At 47.0% G+C, this 18,373-nt stretch overlaps 1 protein-coding gene across 2 annotated transcripts in view; it reads left to right on the top strand.

The window, feature by feature from the left end:
• The first annotated feature begins 7,831 nt into the window (after positions 1-7,831).
• The window catches only part of JCAD (junctional cadherin 5 associated), a 39,840-nt gene continuing 29,298 nt past the window's right edge, over positions 7,832-18,373 (top strand). Inside the window, exon 1 of one of the 2 annotated variants that reach the window (XM_060006362.1) lies at positions 7,832-7,926. The gene's annotated coding sequence lies outside the window, so the exon portion shown is untranslated. Of the gene's footprint in view, positions 7,927-8,919; positions 9,009-18,373 lie in introns of those variants that run through there. The other variant, XM_060006363.1, reaches the window with a different exon arrangement.

Here is an 18,373-nt window from a genome sequence, read left to right as displayed (position 1 = left end):
TTCCTAGCCAAGGACAGCTACCCACTTCTTTTTTTCCAAACGGCCCATTACTTTAATAAAATCAGATGGTGACATTTTCAGCCTTAATGGTTTCTGTTGTGAATGGTAGTTGTCATCGGGTATCTTGTCATTTAGAAGCTTACAGTCTGGTGTGATGAAGGAGGCCTTTGTGTGTGTAGGTTCTGCAGGAAGCATGTGCTTATTCTGAGATATTAGTAAACATAGTGTCTCTGCTATAGCGTGGAATACAAAGTGTAGCACACAACCTAGAAAGTGGGAATGCTCAATAAATATACTCTGCTAAGTAGCAGTGGGAGTTCACTGTGCGCTAAAGATGTTTCATGGCCTTTAATTTAAATGTCATGTAAGTTTTTATGATGCTAACCTCTGGTCGGCCAACTTTACTAGAAAGAAGAGAGCATTTTGTTTTCCCAAAGCAATGATGCACTGGCATCTGGGGGGCTTCTTCTCATTTTCTTTATATTAAACTTTCAAACCTACATCTAAGAAAACCTATCTGTCTTTTAACTTTTAAATATATTCCCTTAAACATAGGTATTAAGACCTTAAAATCTAGAGATTATCATACTAAGTGAAGTTAGCCAGACAAAGATCATATGATAACGCCTATATGTGGACGCTTACAAAAAACAAAAGCAATACAAGTGAACTTAGTTACAAAACAGAAATAGACCCACGGACAGAGAAAACAAGCTTACAGTTATCAAAGGGTAAAGCGGGGGGTAAATTAAGAGTTTAGGATTAACATATACACACTACTATATATAAAATAGATAAACAACAAGGACCTAGTATATAGCACAGGGAACTATATTCAATATCTTATAATAACCTATAATGGAAAAGAATCTGAAAAAGAATATATATATATATTACACACACACACATATATATATATGTATTACATAACTGAATCACTGTGCTGTATACCTGAAACTAACACAACATTGTAAATCAACTATATTTCAATTTAAAAAAAGACCTTAACATTTTACATCAAACGGCTGAAAGTCAGATTTACCCTCCAGCAATTGCTTCAACATTAGAATATTTAGTCCTTATATTCCTCATTCTGTCACCATCTCTGTTTCCATGTGCTGGTGCCCTGTTCATACTACAGTTCATTAGGAAAGCTGCGGAAATAAATAAAAATAAATTAATAATTATAATGGAACAATTTACTGTGAGTTAGCAGCAGAGAATTAGTAACTAGGAAATGTTCTACATTTTAAATTAACCTGTCCACGTGTAAAATCCATCATAACCTCATGTGTAGATTTGCCCACTGATAAGCAGGTGGGCCCTGACCACAAATCAGGCAGTGTTCTCTGGAAAAGATATTAGTTTTGCTTATGAATAGCATCTGTTCCAAGAATGTATAATATTATGGCTCCAGCGTATGCTGTGTAGAGAGGAAAAAAAATAGGGGTGGATTTAACACTACATCTGTGACTAGTTAGTTATGGTAACCTTCAGGTATTTGGTGGTTTCAGCAAAAGTTCTAATACACATTCCAGGCATCAAGAACTATAGCGAAGACTGTAAAAATATTGAGACAAAGAATTAATGCATTCGCTAGTTTGAGAAAACTAGAAAGTACGTACGGCTCCCTGCTGACTTGAAAACTGCGCTCAATTCATCCTCTCCAAGGGAGGTTTGCTGTGGGTTCCCACGCGGGGACAGAGGCTCTGGCCCAGGCAGATGCTGAGATGGGGGCGACTTATCAGTGGGGACCCCGAACGATGGACTGAGTTTCCACTTATCCAGGGGACAGTGGGTGACAAAAGGAACACTGCAGGAGTTAAGGTGTTACCCAGGAGCTCACTAACAATCGTCCCAGCCAAATGAGACACTGGGTTTGGACTTTTATTGTTATTTTTTAACCACTGCTGATGAAAAGCTGACTTTCACTAATGATTTATTTTCTTTTCTCAGACTTACGCTTCGTGTCTATTAGATGCTTTCCTACAAACCACTAATTATTCTCCTTGACTCTCTTATTTGCATGTTTTACATTATTTGCTTCTAGAAAATTTAATTTTTGTGGGATTACACCAAATAGCATGCAATGTGATCTATCTATATCTATATCTAGTGATATAGTGGATCAATCAATCACCTGGGTACGTAAGCGACTAATAAACAAAGGAAGAGTAGGCTGGGTTTAAGACGGAACACGGAAATAGCTGAAGTAAAACTCAAAACAAACTGAAAACCAATAGACCAAAACCTTGAGAAACCCTAGGCGCTTTCTGAAAGTGTTGGTCATTTTTCCTTCAGTGGCACTCAGCCCTCTGCTCACTGATTCCGCCCTGTTCATATGGTGAGGAATTATAACTCAGGATTTGCACAATGTGAGTTCACGTGGCCATTTTCCACTCAGAGATACTCAACAATTCAGTTCAACCCTATGGTGCTGGGTGTGGTAAACAGAGGGATTGATCTGGGTCTTAATTTATAAAGGGGAGTGAGCGACAACTCAGAGAGGTCAATGCCTTTGACAGAAAAGTTTAATGTCCCTCACAGATCCCCTAGAAAGAGAGGCATGCCACGGCACGCAGGGCCACGGGGGCCCAGAAAGGAGTGATGGGAAAGCAGAGGTCACAGCTTTTACCGGGGTCTCCGTGGGTAAGGCAAGACAGGGCTGGGAAACAGCTTGGGATTGGCTGGTTTGAATGACTCTGGTGGGCTCTGGGACATCAGGGCTGTCCCTTGTTGTCTGGGTTGATTTAGGGCATGGAAAACATCGGCTTGGTGTGCGAGGGTTAGATAAGGAGGCTGTTTACAGCATGGACTCCAGATGACAGAAGAGTTATAAACAACGGAGGCCACTGCTTTGGCCCTGTGATTAATGGTTGACAGACAGATAAATATGGGACCTAAGAAAACACAGTTAGGACAGGGTGGAGCCAATCCCTTCCATCAGGAACTCAGAATCCAGTAGCTGAACTAGATATGTAGGCTGACACAGCCAATCCAGGTGTATCGTGATAAACGCTATCCTAGCAGCTTAGGCCAAATGCTGTGGGAGTTTTATGAAGGCCAACAAGCAGAGATGTGGAAAGCTTTCTTATATGGGGGATTTATAGTCTCTTCAGCATTCGACTTGAATCACTCCTTCAGAATCATCCAACCCTGGTAACAAATCCATGGAAGAGCTTAAGTCGAGGCCTAGCCAAGTGCCTGGCACACAACGAACACGAAACGAAAGCAAGGCCTTGCCTCTCCCCACCCTGGTGTCCTTTTTGTATGCTAGCCATCACCTACTCAATGAAAGCCTGATATCTTATTCTCTCCCCTGATGGAAGCTTTTTTTTTTTTTGCAACTAATGTTGATAACCAACTGGTTTCACAGTTATTCACGTATCTCCTTTTTTTTTTTTTTAACTTTATTTTATTATTTTGGCTGTGCCACTCAGCTTACGGGATCTTAGTTCCCTGACCAGGGATCAAACCCGTGCCCCCTGCAGCGGAAGCACAGAGTCTTAACCACTGGACCGCCGGGGAAGTCCCTCCCATTTTTTAAATTAAAAGTCACACAGGGTTAAAGAAAATCCTCAGTTTGGGTTGCTTCTCGATCAGCTGGTGTGAGATGTCGGGAGAGGAGGCCAGAGTGCCTGTGCCTGTGTCTGGACACTGCGGTGCTGGCCTACGTCACTGTCCTCCTACAGCCACATCTGTATCTCCTGTGTCCCAGGTGCTCCCAGCCAGCCACTGTCATTCCCCGGAGGACAGGAAAATTGCGTTTTCCTTATGAACCTGGCAAAGACTTGTAGACCGCAGGCAGGGGGATGCTCAGAACGAACTGCACCTCTGCTCCGGGGGCAGGTGGCAGGGCTCGGGAGGGAGGCCGAGAGGCTTTCCCGCAAGTGCGTGGCCTGATGGACGAGAAAGTGGACAAAGAGAAAACAATGAAAAATCATTTTTCTCATGCAATAACCATGCAGATTCAATCTCCTCAGAGTGAAGGTATAGGACTGAAATACATTTGTCATCCTTTTTCTTAATCCCCAGGGTTGTAAAATTTCTGTTGGGGGTGGTGCCCAGTCTTCTAAGCCTGCAGTTAACAGACACCTAAGGCACTTTATTCCCCCAGGGCCTCCGCCAGCATCATGTAATGATGACGACGGCTGCTGTTCTGTGAATGTTTATTACGTGCCAATCATTCCGTTAGGCCCTCGACACACTAGCTCTGTTTCTTGTGCTCTCTCCCTGCTTCTCAAACTTTGCAGTGTATGCGAATTATCTGGGCATTCACTGAAAGTACAGGTTCCAGGCTTTCAACTGTAGCAACTGGAAATTCTGATTGTGTCCAATGAGGCCCAGGAATCTGGCTTTCTGGCAAACCCCCTGGTTGATCTGGAAGTAAGTGGTCCAGGGAGTACATTTGGGAAAACAGATTTCTAGTTCTTAGTTAAAACTAATAATGCAGTTCTTGGTTAAAACTAATAATGCAGCATAGCATTATGAATTAATAGAAAGTATGTCGAGGTCTAAAAACAAGTTTTCTTAGCACCTGTTGCTATAAAACCCTTTCTAGTTTTTGTATAACTATTATTGTCTGACTTTCTAGAACAAGCCAACAAGAGGGACTTCAAGATCTTATCGAGAACATTAATCTTTTTAGAAAACGAGAACTGGTAGTGTTTTTACAGACTGAGAAAAACATCAAACAATAGTAAGTTAAAAGAAACCTTGTGGTAGGGTCATCACCGAGGCCCTAAAGCAAGGACGGCGGTGGGGCGGGGGGCAGGTTTCTAGGTCCTTATAAAAGCAGCAAGTCAAAGGAACAAGGGCTTTGTCCTTTTTATCATTTTTTTCCTTAAGAAGGCCGTTAAGCATTCTCTCTCTGGTCATCGCACATCTGCCCTGATGACTCAATAATCCAGTTCCTTCCTGAGCCTGTGAAATGCCTTCTCCAGGACTCGGAGAGAGGCGGAGACGTGCGGCCATCCGGGGCTGGATCCTGGCACCGGGTCCCGCTCAGGGTTGCTTTAAACCACATTTTTTGTTTTCTCACAATTGCATAAGCAGTAGATAGATTTTTTTTTTCCTGTGTTTAAATCTCCCAAAATCAAGTAGATGAGAGAGACGGGGTGAGGTTACACCAAACTGAGAGTGGGAGGTGATGGGGGGAAGGAAAGGGGTTCTCTTTGCAGTCAAAATAAAACCTATGCAGGTGCTTTCTGAGTTACAGAGACCTGCCTTTTTTTTCTAAAAACAATAACAAACATACGTATACACGTATATGTGCGTGTATATATAAAAGGCAGAAGACCACATATACGCGTATGGATACACAGCTGGTTCGCACATCTGTCCACCACCCCTGGTCTATGTACTGGTGACCAGTGTGGGAAATGGGCGCAATGGATTTCCCTCCCCAGCTTTTACCTTCATCTGGGGAAACACCATGCTCCCGTTCACCTCTGTTTTCTTCTGTTTATAATTCAGACACCCACCCCTCATACTCATGTGCCTTTTCTATCTTGCCCTCTCCCCTCTTCACAGCGGTATCCCCAAATCTGCAGAAAAGTCTCCCACCTTCTTCCTTGCTTCCCACTGCCCCATCCTCATTTTTTCATTCTGCTTGTTCTTCTGAAACGGCCTTAGTCATGGCCGTGATTAGAGCAGGGCCAGTGATGTGTCTGTGCTGAAGAAAGAGGGAAGGCAAACACTCTGAACGAGGTTGTCATGATAAAGAGGCAGTGTCAGGAAACCACAGGAATCTTGGAAATCATGAAGTCATCTTCTCCAGCATCTCCAGTACCGCAGTCTCGGTACCTCCCTCTAATGAAAGCTGCCTTTGCCCTACCTTTCTGCTCCCACCGTTTCTTTCTGAAGAAGCTTTATGTGGGTTAGTTGAGTTTGTTTCTCCCACTGCTTCAGTGTTGTCTTCTGCTGCAACTACACAGCATTTCAGCTACATTAGGAAGTTTCCGTGGGGCTGACCCAGAAACCCGACAATATAACGTTGTTCTATGGGGAACCGTGTCCTGATCTCAATGCGCTGGTTGATAAATGAGCCTGCGGGAACATTTGGCTTCGTGTGTGCGCATATGTGTACTGCTGGGCACATGTAGATGTTCCACACCCCAAAAAAGTTAGTTCATTGTGTTGACAAATTGAGGACAAACGGGAGTGGTGTGTCATTGAAGCCGTCTATCCCTGAGAGATGCTTTTATGACAAGAAGTAATGTCACCTCTGTATATAACTGCGATTTCCCAGAAAAGCCTCTGCATTTTATTTTCTTTGCTTTTTTCTCATCTTATTTTCCCAGCCCGGAGATGATCGCCTTCCTCTTTGCCTAAGTGCAACCTACCAGGCCTTCAGGGCGCTCCCCGCAAAGCCTTCCCACAGACCACTATCAGGACAGGTGTTAGCAGTAGGAGCTAACATTTCTGCGTTCTTACCATGTGCCAGCAGTATGCTGAGTGCTAAAAAGGCATTATCTCACTTAACTCTCATGGCTTCCCTATGAGGTGAGCACTGTTGTCGTCCCCATCTCAACAGACAAGAAATTGAGGCTCACGGAAGTGAAGTGACGCATCTAGAAAGTGGCAGAGCGCCCAGGATCAGGACCCAAGCCGTCTGCCCCTTGAGCTCCTGGTCACGCAGTCTGCTCCCATCTCCCGGCCCTGGTTTCCTCGGATGCACCACGAATAAGGCACGACACAGCCCTTGATCATATTCTCTTTCTTTCCCAGCACTGGCGTGTCTGGCTTTTTTTTTTTCTCTCTCGTAGACTGCACACTCCTTGCGATGAGGGTTCAGAGTGAGAGCCTTGGGCCAGATTCTGAGATTTGCTAACTGTGGCGCCTCCCTGAGACCCACCCTCTCAAAGGACGGTGGTGAGGATTAAAAGAAAATCATGCATTTGAAGGGCTCAGCCTGGGGCTGCCCGCGGTGAGAGTACAAACGACTTTAGATATTATTGGTACGATGGCAACGAGCACAGCCCGAAATCCATAGTGGGGCTGAACGTTTTTCTACCAATTCGTTCTGCAGGGGTCCCAGGCTGCTCCGCCCACCCATCCTTGCCTCAGTGAAACTGACTTAGCCAATACCCTCTCCCTCTCTGTGACTCATCAGCAAAGTTGAACGCTTTGTCTTTTCTCTGCCCTCCGAAGTACAAGGACTTTTGCCACCACAGAACTGGCAGCAGCCTGATCACTGTTTCGAGAGAGGTGGAGGGGGCTGGAAGCAGGTGAACGCTCATCCCGCTGAGCTCCACCTCCTCCTGCCTTCAGTTTCCTCATCTGTCAGAGACGGGAGACAGGACGGAGCCGCTGACCTGCCAGGGCCCTGGCAGCCTCCAGCGAAGGCTCCCAGGGCTCTGCTTTTAAAGAAGGCGATCCCAGGCACTAAACTGTTGTCAACTGTCTTCCGCTCTTCACGCCTTTCCCGCGTGCCTGTTTTTGTGAAAGTGTGTGTGCATGAGTGTGTTTGTGTGAATCTGTGTGTGGCTGTATGTGTGTGTGTGTGCATCTGTGTGTGTGTGAATATGTGTGTGTGCTTCTCTGTGAGTGGATACGTATTTGTGTGTGTGTGTGTGTGTGTACATTCGCACAGGGTTGAAGCAGCCCAAACCAAAGGGACAGGAAAGAGAGGGAAGGGTGGCCCGCTCACCTGTGCCTTCGGCGGGGCGGGAGGGGGCCTGAGCCCTCCGGCCGGAGACCAGAGCCCGTAGGCCGCCTGGCGGGCAGGGAGGGGCTGGGGGCGGAGCGAGGGGTGGGCGGGGTCGATGGGCGGGGCGGCCTGGGTGGGCGGGGCGGCCAGCGGCTCCGGGCATGCTCGGCCGCGGCGGCAGCGAGCGGGGCGGGTCGCACTGGTCCCCGGCGGGGCCGGAGCGGCGGCGGCGGCGGCGGCGGCGGCGGCGCGGGGCAGCATGAGGGAGCCGCTCGGTAAGTCCCGGCATCCCTCGCCCCTCCTGACTCCCACCGCCCATCCGGTCTGCTCCCACGGCGCCTCGCCCCCAGCTTCCCGCGCTCGCCCCCCAACTTCTCCAGCCCGGACGCGGCTCGGGTCGGCGCCCTCCCCAGCCCGCCGCGCGGCCTCGGGCGGGGGGCGCCGCTCTGCTGGGAGCGCGAGTCCCCGCCCTCAGGTGCCCAGCCCCGGGCGCGCGCTGCCCGGCCGGCGCCGAGGGCCGCGGCTGGCGTCGGCGCGCGTGTCGCCCCTCGGCGCGGGGGGGCCCGGAGGGCGGGGGTCGCTGCCGGGTCCGGCGCCTTCGCGGGCGTGTCCACCCTTTGAGCTGACAGCCGCTGCGCGGGGTCCCTGAGGTCCCGGTTCCCACGGCCCCCCCGCGCCGCGCCATCTCCGCCCGGCCGCGCGCGCCCGCTGCCGGGGGGTCAGGGCCGCCGGTGTTAGGGCGCAGATCGCCGCCAGTGCCCGCGGCGACTCGGCCCCCGGCTGCGGGCGGTGAAGCGGAGGAGGGAAAGGGAAACCGGGGGGGAGAAGGGCAGGGCCCCGCCCGAGAGCGCCGTGCGTCTGGCTGACCAGCTCCCTGTGCGGTCTGCAGCGCGCCCGCCCGCCGGGCCCGGGTCTCCGCGCGCACCCTCCGCGCCCCGCACCCGCGGTCGCCAGCGGCTCGCCCCCGAGGGCCAGGGGTTTCCTGCACGCCCGATCTACGGCTCAGGGCGCCGCTCTCGCCCCCGAAACGGGCCAGAGCAGCCGAGCGCCTGGGATTCTCCTAGGGGTTTGGAAAAGCAGCTGTGATTTCACTACCGAAGGAAAAAATGGAAACGGGAACTTGACGCCCGCGCAACCTGGCCGCGCCCCAGCCCTCGCTCGTACGCGCTCTCCGGGGGCCGAAGGCTTCGGGGAGCTAGCTTAGGCGGGCTCCTACCCCCGCCCGTCCCCTGCCGCCCTGGCCACCCCGTGCTGCGTCTCCCGCCCCGGCTCTAGACGCCTGGCCTGCTGGGGAGAGAGCGGAGCCGTGCGGACCACACAACTCGGAGGTCTTCCTTCCGTCTTTTCAGTTTCGCAAGTGTGTATCCCGGGGATCTGAGATGCGGGTTGGACGATGGGAGGGGATTCTTGGGAGGGGGAGTGGGCCAGGGATTCAGGCGGCCAGAAACGCTGGGGTGAAAATCGCAGACGCAGTCGTCTGAGTGGGGAAAACTAAAGGGAAGCGTTGCCGTCTGTCAGGTAGTTTCAGAATTTAAGATGAATGGATTCAGACCGCCCAGCAGGGCAGGCGAGTGTAAGTTTGTTTGGAAGTTCCACGCAGATTCTATTTCGAGGAACTCGTGTTGGTTTTCGTGTAAAGTGGGGAGTTTGGTAAATTCGTTCGGTTTTCCGTAATGCTCTGTGGGCTTGGACTTTATATTTACCTTGATAGTAGGTGTCTAATTCTTGGCCACCAGCTGAACAAGCTTCCTGAAGGGCTCCAAGTGTTATCAGGGCAGGCAGCGTGCAGCAAACGGTTTCCCTCCCGCTAGAGGGGTGAGCAAATATTTGTTGAACAGAGGCCTTCATCTGCTGGGCCTTCCTCCAGACTTCACCCGCTGTTGCAGAGATGGGAAGGTCAGGCCTTTGGCAGGCCCAAGAGATTTAGGGGGATTGGGTGGGTGGAGGAATCCCGTGCCAGAAAGGAAAAAAAAAAAATTTTTTTTTGTCTTTCCACCTCCTTGGAACATAACTTAAAATGCCGAGTGTCCACATGCTCTGGAGGGTTTGACAGGCTAATCAGAGTTATCCAGTAACGCATCTGAGAAGTCACAGATTCCAGAGACATTGGGCCGTAAAATTTTAGCTATAAAAGGTAACTGACGACTGGAGGTACACAAGGAGAATAAATAAGGACCAATTTTTCAGTTAAAAAAAACCTTTGAAAAGATCCTTGGAGTCTAATCTTTAAAATGCAGTTTAAAACTAAATCTTAGAAATGCTATGAGTAAAGAAAGCCCGGCAGTCTGCAGCCCCAGCAGGTTCTCGAGTTTGGGAGGACCGCAAACACGGGCCGGGCTGTTCAGAGTCCAGCGTTTCTCTGTTAAAGAGCTTGGCGGGTCTTCTCGCTAATTAATCTAAAGAGAGTTTAGAATGCAGAGCGTTGGAGTGAAACAATTGTTCTGTTGTGGTTTTTATTGTGAGAAGCAAGGACTACGTCTCTGACGTCCTCTAGACCGGTGGCTGAACCCATTACTGCAGTTTATTTGGCTTTTCAGCAGATGTTGTTGTTCACCTTTTGCATGGGAAGTGTTATCTCAGTCGTTGAAACCTTGCTATTGTGCTTTGTTTCGAGGGCGGGCTGACTTAGGGAATGCAGCACGCGCTAAAGGGGCGCTCACTTGCTAAAGCCAGCAGCCCAGAGGGGCTAGAACAGTCTCCAGTACTTTGGTATAGTCTTTAAACGTTACATGTCATTGAAACATACAGGAACCGTCCGGGTGCTAAAACCTCAGTTATCTTGTTCTGAATTTGTGATGTTTTGTTTAGTTTGGCTTATTACCTCAACTTTCTTTAACTAAATATATTTTCCAGAAACTTTCTAAAGGTAATATATTGACAGTTGGGGACCGCCTGGCCCAACTGACAGAGCCTTTTATTATCAGACCACTAAATATCTTTGTAGTTTGCTGCTTTTTGGTTCTCTCTCTAGAGCCTTCTCATTCAGCTTGTTTCTTCTGTGTGTAAGTCTAAGAATTTAGATACTATTATAAAGACACACCAAGATACATATTTCAAGGAGGGAAAGAAAAGGGAGAGAGAGAAAGCAACTGTGTATAGGAAGACTAATTGGAGAAACAGAAACCAGATGGTTTTATCTCTTGACACAGTGGGGCTTGGGGGCACTTTTACTTTTTACTTAAACGCTGAATTTTTCAGTGTTTATTTCTAGAATGACATTATATGACTTTCGCAATTAGAAAATAAATAATGTAAGAATTATATGAAATAATTTAAACTAACATTTTTAAATGTTGGCTCTTTTATTCGAAACAAAACGAGTGTGTTATACGTTTAATAGACGACTTCAGGAATCTTTGTTTGTGGAGTTTGATGTCTATGGTGATAGTGGAATTTAATTCTAACCTATTATAAGTTTTACAGTTGTTTTTGCAAATAGCCAACAATTCCAGAAGATTTAAAAAATCGTATCCAATTTCAGTCCTTTTCTTAATGACTGCTAATCTTTTGGAAATGTTAATGAGGTACTTAGGGTCTCTTACAAATGGGTGAGGTCTCCAAAGCAATAATTGTGTGACAGGATTTAGAGGTGAAAGAGAAGATCTGTGTGTGTGTGTGTGTGTGTGTGTGTGTGAATGTATATGTATGTGTGTTCATACAAGTTGTGGTGAAGAGACAAAGAAGTTAGAAGAGATAATATTTATGAAAAAAATAAAGTCTGTAATATTTGGTACTTTATTTTCTTCTCTTTTTGAATCAATGCCTTAATACCAACCCAACCCAGCAAGATTAGTGTTCCAGGAACCTTTTGATCTCAGACCCAAGTTTTCCATCTCGTTGTTTTTTTTGTTGTTGTTGTTGTCACCTTAAAGAAACTTAACTCCATGACGGTTGCCCTACTAAAAACTATTACTTCCCAGGTTCAATACGCTTTTTATGTCTAAAGAGGTTTTCACCACTTGAGGGCCCTGGCAGAGCTGGTCATCCCTCTGTGGTGTGGTGACGACAGTGTGTGAGAACTCACTGTCCCAGGACTTAAACTGTTGAGCTCTTTATTTAATTATTAAGACTGGAAAGGGAAATGGCAATCCTCTTGCTCATAATAAAATACATGGCTCTACCATCGAAAAAACACCAAAAAAAAAGCTGTAGAAAGCAATAAAAATCCATGCCTCAGTTAGCAACATGCCTCAGTCTGGTTTGTTTTGTGTCTTGGCTATTCACCTCTTGTTTAAAGAAAGTACTTTGTTATATATTAATCATAACATTTGACCAAAAAATTGTCAGTTGAAGAAATATTTACAGTCAACTGCCAACAATTTGAGGGACTAATTGCATCTTAAGGATGGAATGTCAGCAAATGCAACTGAGAACGTTTTCTAGAAGAGTAACAATGTCTCATCGAGACCTTTAGAATGCTGCTTGTAATCTTACATACAATTCTATCAGCAGAACGTGATTTTGAGCCTGCTATAATCAGGTTAAGTATATCTGTAGCAGATAAGACGCAGATACCATATACTAGACCCTTTGAGCCTTACGTAATTTACTATTCATTTATTCTTTTCTTCTGTGTCACTTCTATGCTCGTTGAGTCTTCCAAATATGCCGTACGTTTTCAGTGGTACATTTTCCTAATCCTACCTATGTAGCTTTTTGTTTTTACGGGTTTTTTTCCCCGATGATGAAATAATAATAAAGTGTGAGAAAGTGCCAATATTTGACCATTTTTTACCCGTAAAACTTCATACGGTTCGATCTACTCCATTTCATGACAGAACATCATAAAATACAGTAAAGTATAAATAAGGACATTGTTTTAAAAACTCAGAATCCAATATTACTGTTGCTATTTTAGTATGTTTCCTCTTCCCCACACTGTGTGTGTGTGTGTGTGTGTGTACGTATATAAATGAAATTGTATTATATGCACTGAATCTAGGCTTTTGTAAACTGTCTGTTTAACACGGGACCAGGAGCATTTTCTCCTGTGCCGTTATATATCTGAAAACATCATTTTATACACCTGTGTGCATATTGTAGTCTACCACGTGGACGCACCAGAATTTTAACCATCCCTTAAATGAACATTTAGTTTAGCTTTTTTTTATTGTCATAATTAGAACTTGGATAAGTATCCTTATATAAAACTTTATGTGTATCTTGGATGATTTCATTAGGGTGGATCCCAAGAAGTGAGATTATTAGTCTATAGGGTTTCAGATTTTTAAAGATTTTATAACATTAATCACTTTTAAGAAAGGAAATAGCACTTACCTACAGATCCCTGCACACAGTCATACACAAATAGGAGAACCCTTAAAGCTCACTCACCGTGTCCTCACCAACAACAGCTATTGCTTTCTAGAAGCTTCAATAATTTGAGAAGTGAATAGTGGCATTTGGGTTCAATTTGCATATCCTTGATCACAGGTGAGGGTGAACATTTGGTTCATATTTTTAATTGGGTATTTGTCTCTTAGTTTTCAGTGCTAGGCAGTTGTTAAAAAGGCAGAAAAGTGCTGGTTGATTTCATGAGTTTATTAATATTTTGTTTCATTTCACTGTCTAGCGGAGCCTGCTGACCGTCAATACGAAAAGATGGAACATTTTTATAAATGGGAAGGGAAGAGGCAGTGGAGCCTGTTTAGGTACCATTCGTTCGCAAGGCTCCGCCTCTAGTGATGAGAATGCCTGAGTCACGCCTCCCAGCCTAGGAGGTCCACAGGTGGGGGTGTGGGCGGGGCTTGTGTGTCTTTGTGTTCTCCGAGCGCAGGGCCTACACACCCAGGGCAAAGCAGGTTGCAATCAGTGGGCATCACTGCGCTCGGGGTCTTCTGGGAGCAAGGGTGCTGGGTGGTAGACTCCCTGGCCTTACCTGCGCCCTCCTCTCAGCGTGTGGCCGCTTAGCTCTGTTCTCTGGGCTGGCCTCTGTATGGGTGCTACGTACGAGGCCAAGGTCAGAGGGTCTCTCTTCCTGTGACCCAGTTAGCTTTGTTCTGTGTCAGAGCCACAAGCTGTATTCTCTTCACCGGGGCCGGCTGACTTAGAAATGCACGCTGCTCATCACAGGGGAGAAGAGGCTAGAGAGAGGGGCGATTTCTAGAGCTAGAAGGACCCCGAAGAACCTCTAGTTCAGTCTTCTTAATTTACTTTTTAGGGAGAAGACTGAAACCCATGGGTTCTCTCCTTTTCTCCCATGCATCGTCTCAGGCCCCGTTCCACACAGCAGATGTGTACTGAGCAACGTGCAGGAATGGAAATTAGTCCCTACAGCGAGGGGGTGGACGGCTCAAGTTCATGCTCCAATGCTGATGGGTTGTTAGCGGTGCTTTCCTAACCTCACCGTCCCTTCAGCCTGGATATAAAGGATACAGCTGCTACTTACAGAACTTAGAAGCCCACCGCGGAGTAAGACGGCTTTAAGTGGTCTCGTTCGGGTTCTTTGGAAAGGACAAAAACTCTGATGAAAAGCCATTCGAGAATGATTTGGGCACAAAGAAATTTTGCAGGAATAAGTTGGTTAAATTAAAATCGAATGACCTGTCATCTTCTCCAACCGGGAGTTATTTCCGACTTCTGTGTTTCTCCTAATGAAAGGACCATTACCTTAGTCACCAAGACCAAAATCCATTGTACTTCTTCCCTTGAAAGTTACTCTCAATAATTTCCTTCATCCCTTATCCTCTCTGCTACCACCCCTGCACATTACAAAAGAGGGGACTTGTGACTACTTGTCCACACGTCTGTCCTTGTTCTGACCGTGTTAGTCCTTCACTTTCCTGCCAGAGTCAGTGTAAAGCACCTTTCCTTTATCTGCCCAAACCCTTCTGTGGTTTCACACTGTGTGCTCATTTAAGTCCAGATCCTGTTATCGTTGCAGATAAGGGTGGCTGTTTCTTTTTTACTTTTTTTATAAATTTATTTATTTGTTTATATTTGGCTGTGTTGGCTGCACTGGGATGCGCGCGGGCTTTCTGTTGTTGCGGTGAGGGGGGGCTACTCCTCGTTGCAGTGTGCGGGCTTCTCACTGCGGTGGCTTCTCCTGTTGCAGAGCACGGGCTCTAGGCACGCAGGCTTCAGCAGTTGTGGCACGAGGCCTCAGTGGTTGTGGTTCACAGGCTCTAGAGCTCAGGCCCAGTAGTTGTGGCACGCGGGCTCAGTAGTTGTGGCTCGTGGGCTCTAGAGCGCAGGCTCAGCAGTTGTGGCACATGGGCTTAGTTGCTCCGCGGCATGTGGGATCTTCCCGGAACAGGGCTCGAACATGTGTCCCCTGCACTGGCAGGTGGATTCTTCACCTCTGCGCCACCAGGGAACTCCCAAGGGTGTCTGTTTCTATGCAGATAATTTTTTTTCTCTTAGAATTTAGTTTTTTTCTGAAAGTTACAAGCTCCCCTCCCATCTCTCATACGTGCAGTTTGTCCGTTTTTCAGCTTCACACGGCAGCTTTTATGAGAACCCCAGGTCCCCAACCAAGAGCCTGGAACCCAGAATAATTGAAGAGGTCTGCTGAAGGTCGGAGAGCATCGTGTGGTGTATTTGTGAATGAATCGTGTTACTGAGTATTTGAGTGTTTAGAAGTCAGTGCTAGTACGACCATCAAGACGTTGCCGTCAGCGAGGCACGAGCCCTCGTGTGTGTGCGTGTACGTGCGTGTGTGTGTGGTGTGTGTGCTCAGTGTACAAGGGAAGCATCGCCTCGAAGAGCCGTCTCAGTCCAAGAGAATAAAGAATTTTTTCCTTTTAAATATAGTTTTCATCTTCATGCCACCATGCCTTCTCTCCTTTCTTGTTTATATTTATGCATTATTTGGTAAATTGGGAAACTTCTGTTGCTTATTAAGGAAGGAAATTGAGAGCCTACAATAGTGCACGGGCTGTGAAGCTGGACAGACCTTGGTCTGACCCTTGGATCTGTGCTTGCAGGCTGTGTCACCTTGGACTCTCAGCCTTGGTTTTCTCGTCTATAAAATGGAGACGTTCATATCCACAGCAGGACATTTACTGGGAGTAGAAAACAAAGTGCGCCAGGCAGCTAGCAGAGTAGCTGGCAGACTGCAGATGCTCGGGGACGGATGATGTTATTATCTTTCATGCGCTGCTATTCTGAGCTTATGGAACAGGCTCTTCCTTCTGCTTTGTACAGAGAGAGTTAATTGCAGCGGTGGCAGGGGGATAAATTAACCACAGATTGGAAGATGTTCTTGGTGAATTCGTCATGCATCTCCTGGAGGGTATTTGAGCATCTTACCACCTAGCCCAAGCATCCTCAAGGGGAAGAAAAGTAATAGAATATAAACCTAGTGATGTCATGACTCAATCATAAAACCCAACCCGGGAAACTGAGCTGTTCAGCATTGTTATTCCTCTCCCTCCCCCCCCACCCCTCTAAACCACCTAGATCACAGCCTGTGTGCCGTAAGCATTTCTCTTTGGGCCTCATCTCATGAATTTCGTCTAATCTAAACCAGTCCTGTCGAGGTGAACAAGAGAACTGTGGACTGAACCCAGTCTTCTCACCCAGCTCACTGTTCCTTGTTTTTTATTTCCTTCACTGTTTCTTCGATTATTTTTGGAGTCTTGATGCTTATAATTATGCATTTTAATAACAGAACAGAGGGGGAAAAAGCAATAGTTTGCATTTAGTGTAACTATTTTTTGGTGTGTTGTCACACACTCAGCACAAAAGTTTTCCTCTGTAAAAAGAGACTTGTTATGAATCCGGTTTTCCTTCTTTGTATATACTGTCCTACACAATTTGCTTTAATCCAATGGCTTCTGTCGCTCAACTCAAGTTGTATAAACGGGTGAGAGGTTCTCTGAGCCGGGTGGCCAGGTTGGGCCCTGATTTCTCTTTGGTAACATTGAGCAACGCCACAAAGTCCAGTAGAAATTGTTCTCCTGACATCCTAGTAGCTACTAGAAGCCACACGCTTTTCTTTGGAATAAGCGGCTTGGAAGCTGAGTCACTTGGTAAAGGCCATCCGCCAAGCAGAAGCCAGGATGGAAAGCGAGGCCCTTCTGCCGAGAAAGCTCTCTGAGCTGCTCCGTTTTTGCTCTGATCGGGTGGAAGTCTGCAGACAGCTTCCACCTGAGATGAGAAGAAACAGCCGAACATACGCCCCCCAGAGAAGGAGACCCACCAGGACACGTGGCCCTTTTGCCAGGCCATCAGGTTTTTATTGGGGTGGCAGAGTTTTTCAACCGGTTTCTCAATTTTGTCTTTGAAATGATGGACTTAACTCTAGCAATTTGTGGGGCAGAGAATAGTAGGAAAAGATGAAAAGAGCCATAGTGAACTCAAAAGAGACAAAATGCTGCTTCCTGGCTCTCTCCAACCAAAAAGAATAAAAGCGGCAGCACTGCAGGTCCAGTTCATGCTGAGGGCTCCTTGGTGGCCCTCTTGGCTCCTGCTACACCAGGTTTTATCTGTCAACCAGTGATGCTGTGTTCCAAGGCCTCAGGTCTCGAGCCCCAGGTAGATCACAGGCAGAGGAAGGAAGCAGCAGACTGTCCTTTCCCTTAAGGAGGTTTATTTCTTTTCGTCTTATGCTCTTAAGAATAGGAAAGTAGCTTCACTTAGTTGCTGTGACTTTTCTTGAAAGGAAATTGTTGATAGGACAGAAGAGGTGTATTTGCTGTTGAGAACAGAGCAAGGAACTTGTTAGACTAAGGAATTTCTCATAGCTTGATGGGGTCATTGAACTTGACGGAATTTCAGGGGTCACCTAGTCCAGCATCCTGACCAGCGCAGGATCGATTTCTACATCAGCGCTTTCCAAACTGTAGGTTGTGACCGATTCGTGTGGCACTGAATTTACTGGGTAGTGGCCAGCATGTTTCAAAAGTGAAAATGGAAGAGAAAATATGAGAGCACCCGTCAGGATGTGAGGGTAAGTACTTTCCCTTTCAAGTTTTGACTAAGGTGTGTACACACACCTTCAGTGGATTTGCTGTAAAAACAACAGAGTTGACAAATCCTTGACCGCCACTGAAGACTCTCCCAGCCACGAACTCCCCCCTTTCAGAGGCAGCCGGGCCCTGATGGACTGTCCTGTTAACACGTGTGTCCTTATCTTAAATGTCTTCTCTGCATTAATGGTATTCAGATAGTCATAGGATGAAAAAGATACTGAAAGTGGGCTCCTTCGTCTCTGTCCTGTGTCCCGGGATTCCTCCCCTGAGAGTGTATCTAGGTACCTGCGCTGACTGGACTGCTCTTTATTAGATGTTCCACTATGACTATTTGACACAAGGTGACAAAGTAGCAAAGAAAAAAAATTCTTACATGGACTGGCTGGAAAATCATACTCACAGGGTGATCTCACAGTGCAGCCCTACCTTGAGGGATTTGTTTGGCTTAGAAGTGATCTTCCAGAGGCCTTCCTGACCCCTTGAGAGCCTGGGTGAGGGTCCCGTCTCTCCTCCTGTCCTTGTCTCCGCCGCAGCGCTGTGACACTGTGGGGAGGGGCAAGCTCCCGTCAGTGTGCATGCGTGTGCCATGCTTCAACGACCTGTTTTCCCGCTGTCGCCACAGCGAGCCAGTGAGCTGCTTCTCGAGAGCAAAGAACGTGTCTCGTTCATTGTTATAGTTTCAGCGTCCAGTGCATCCTAGGCCCTCAGGAATTGTGTTTCCACGTTTGGGACTCTGTAAAATAACATTTGCTGTTGTCAGTGACTCGGAGGGCGATGGAAGTGTCCCTTCCTGGAAGACAGCTGTCTG

Source organism: Delphinus delphis, chromosome 2 (assembly GCF_949987515.2).
Source record: "Delphinus delphis chromosome 2, mDelDel1.2, whole genome shotgun sequence".
Taxonomy (NCBI): Eukaryota; Metazoa; Chordata; class Mammalia; order Artiodactyla; family Delphinidae; genus Delphinus; species Delphinus delphis.
The sequence above is the reverse complement of the archived record's forward strand: the minus strand, read 5'-3'. Positions and strand labels throughout refer to the sequence as shown.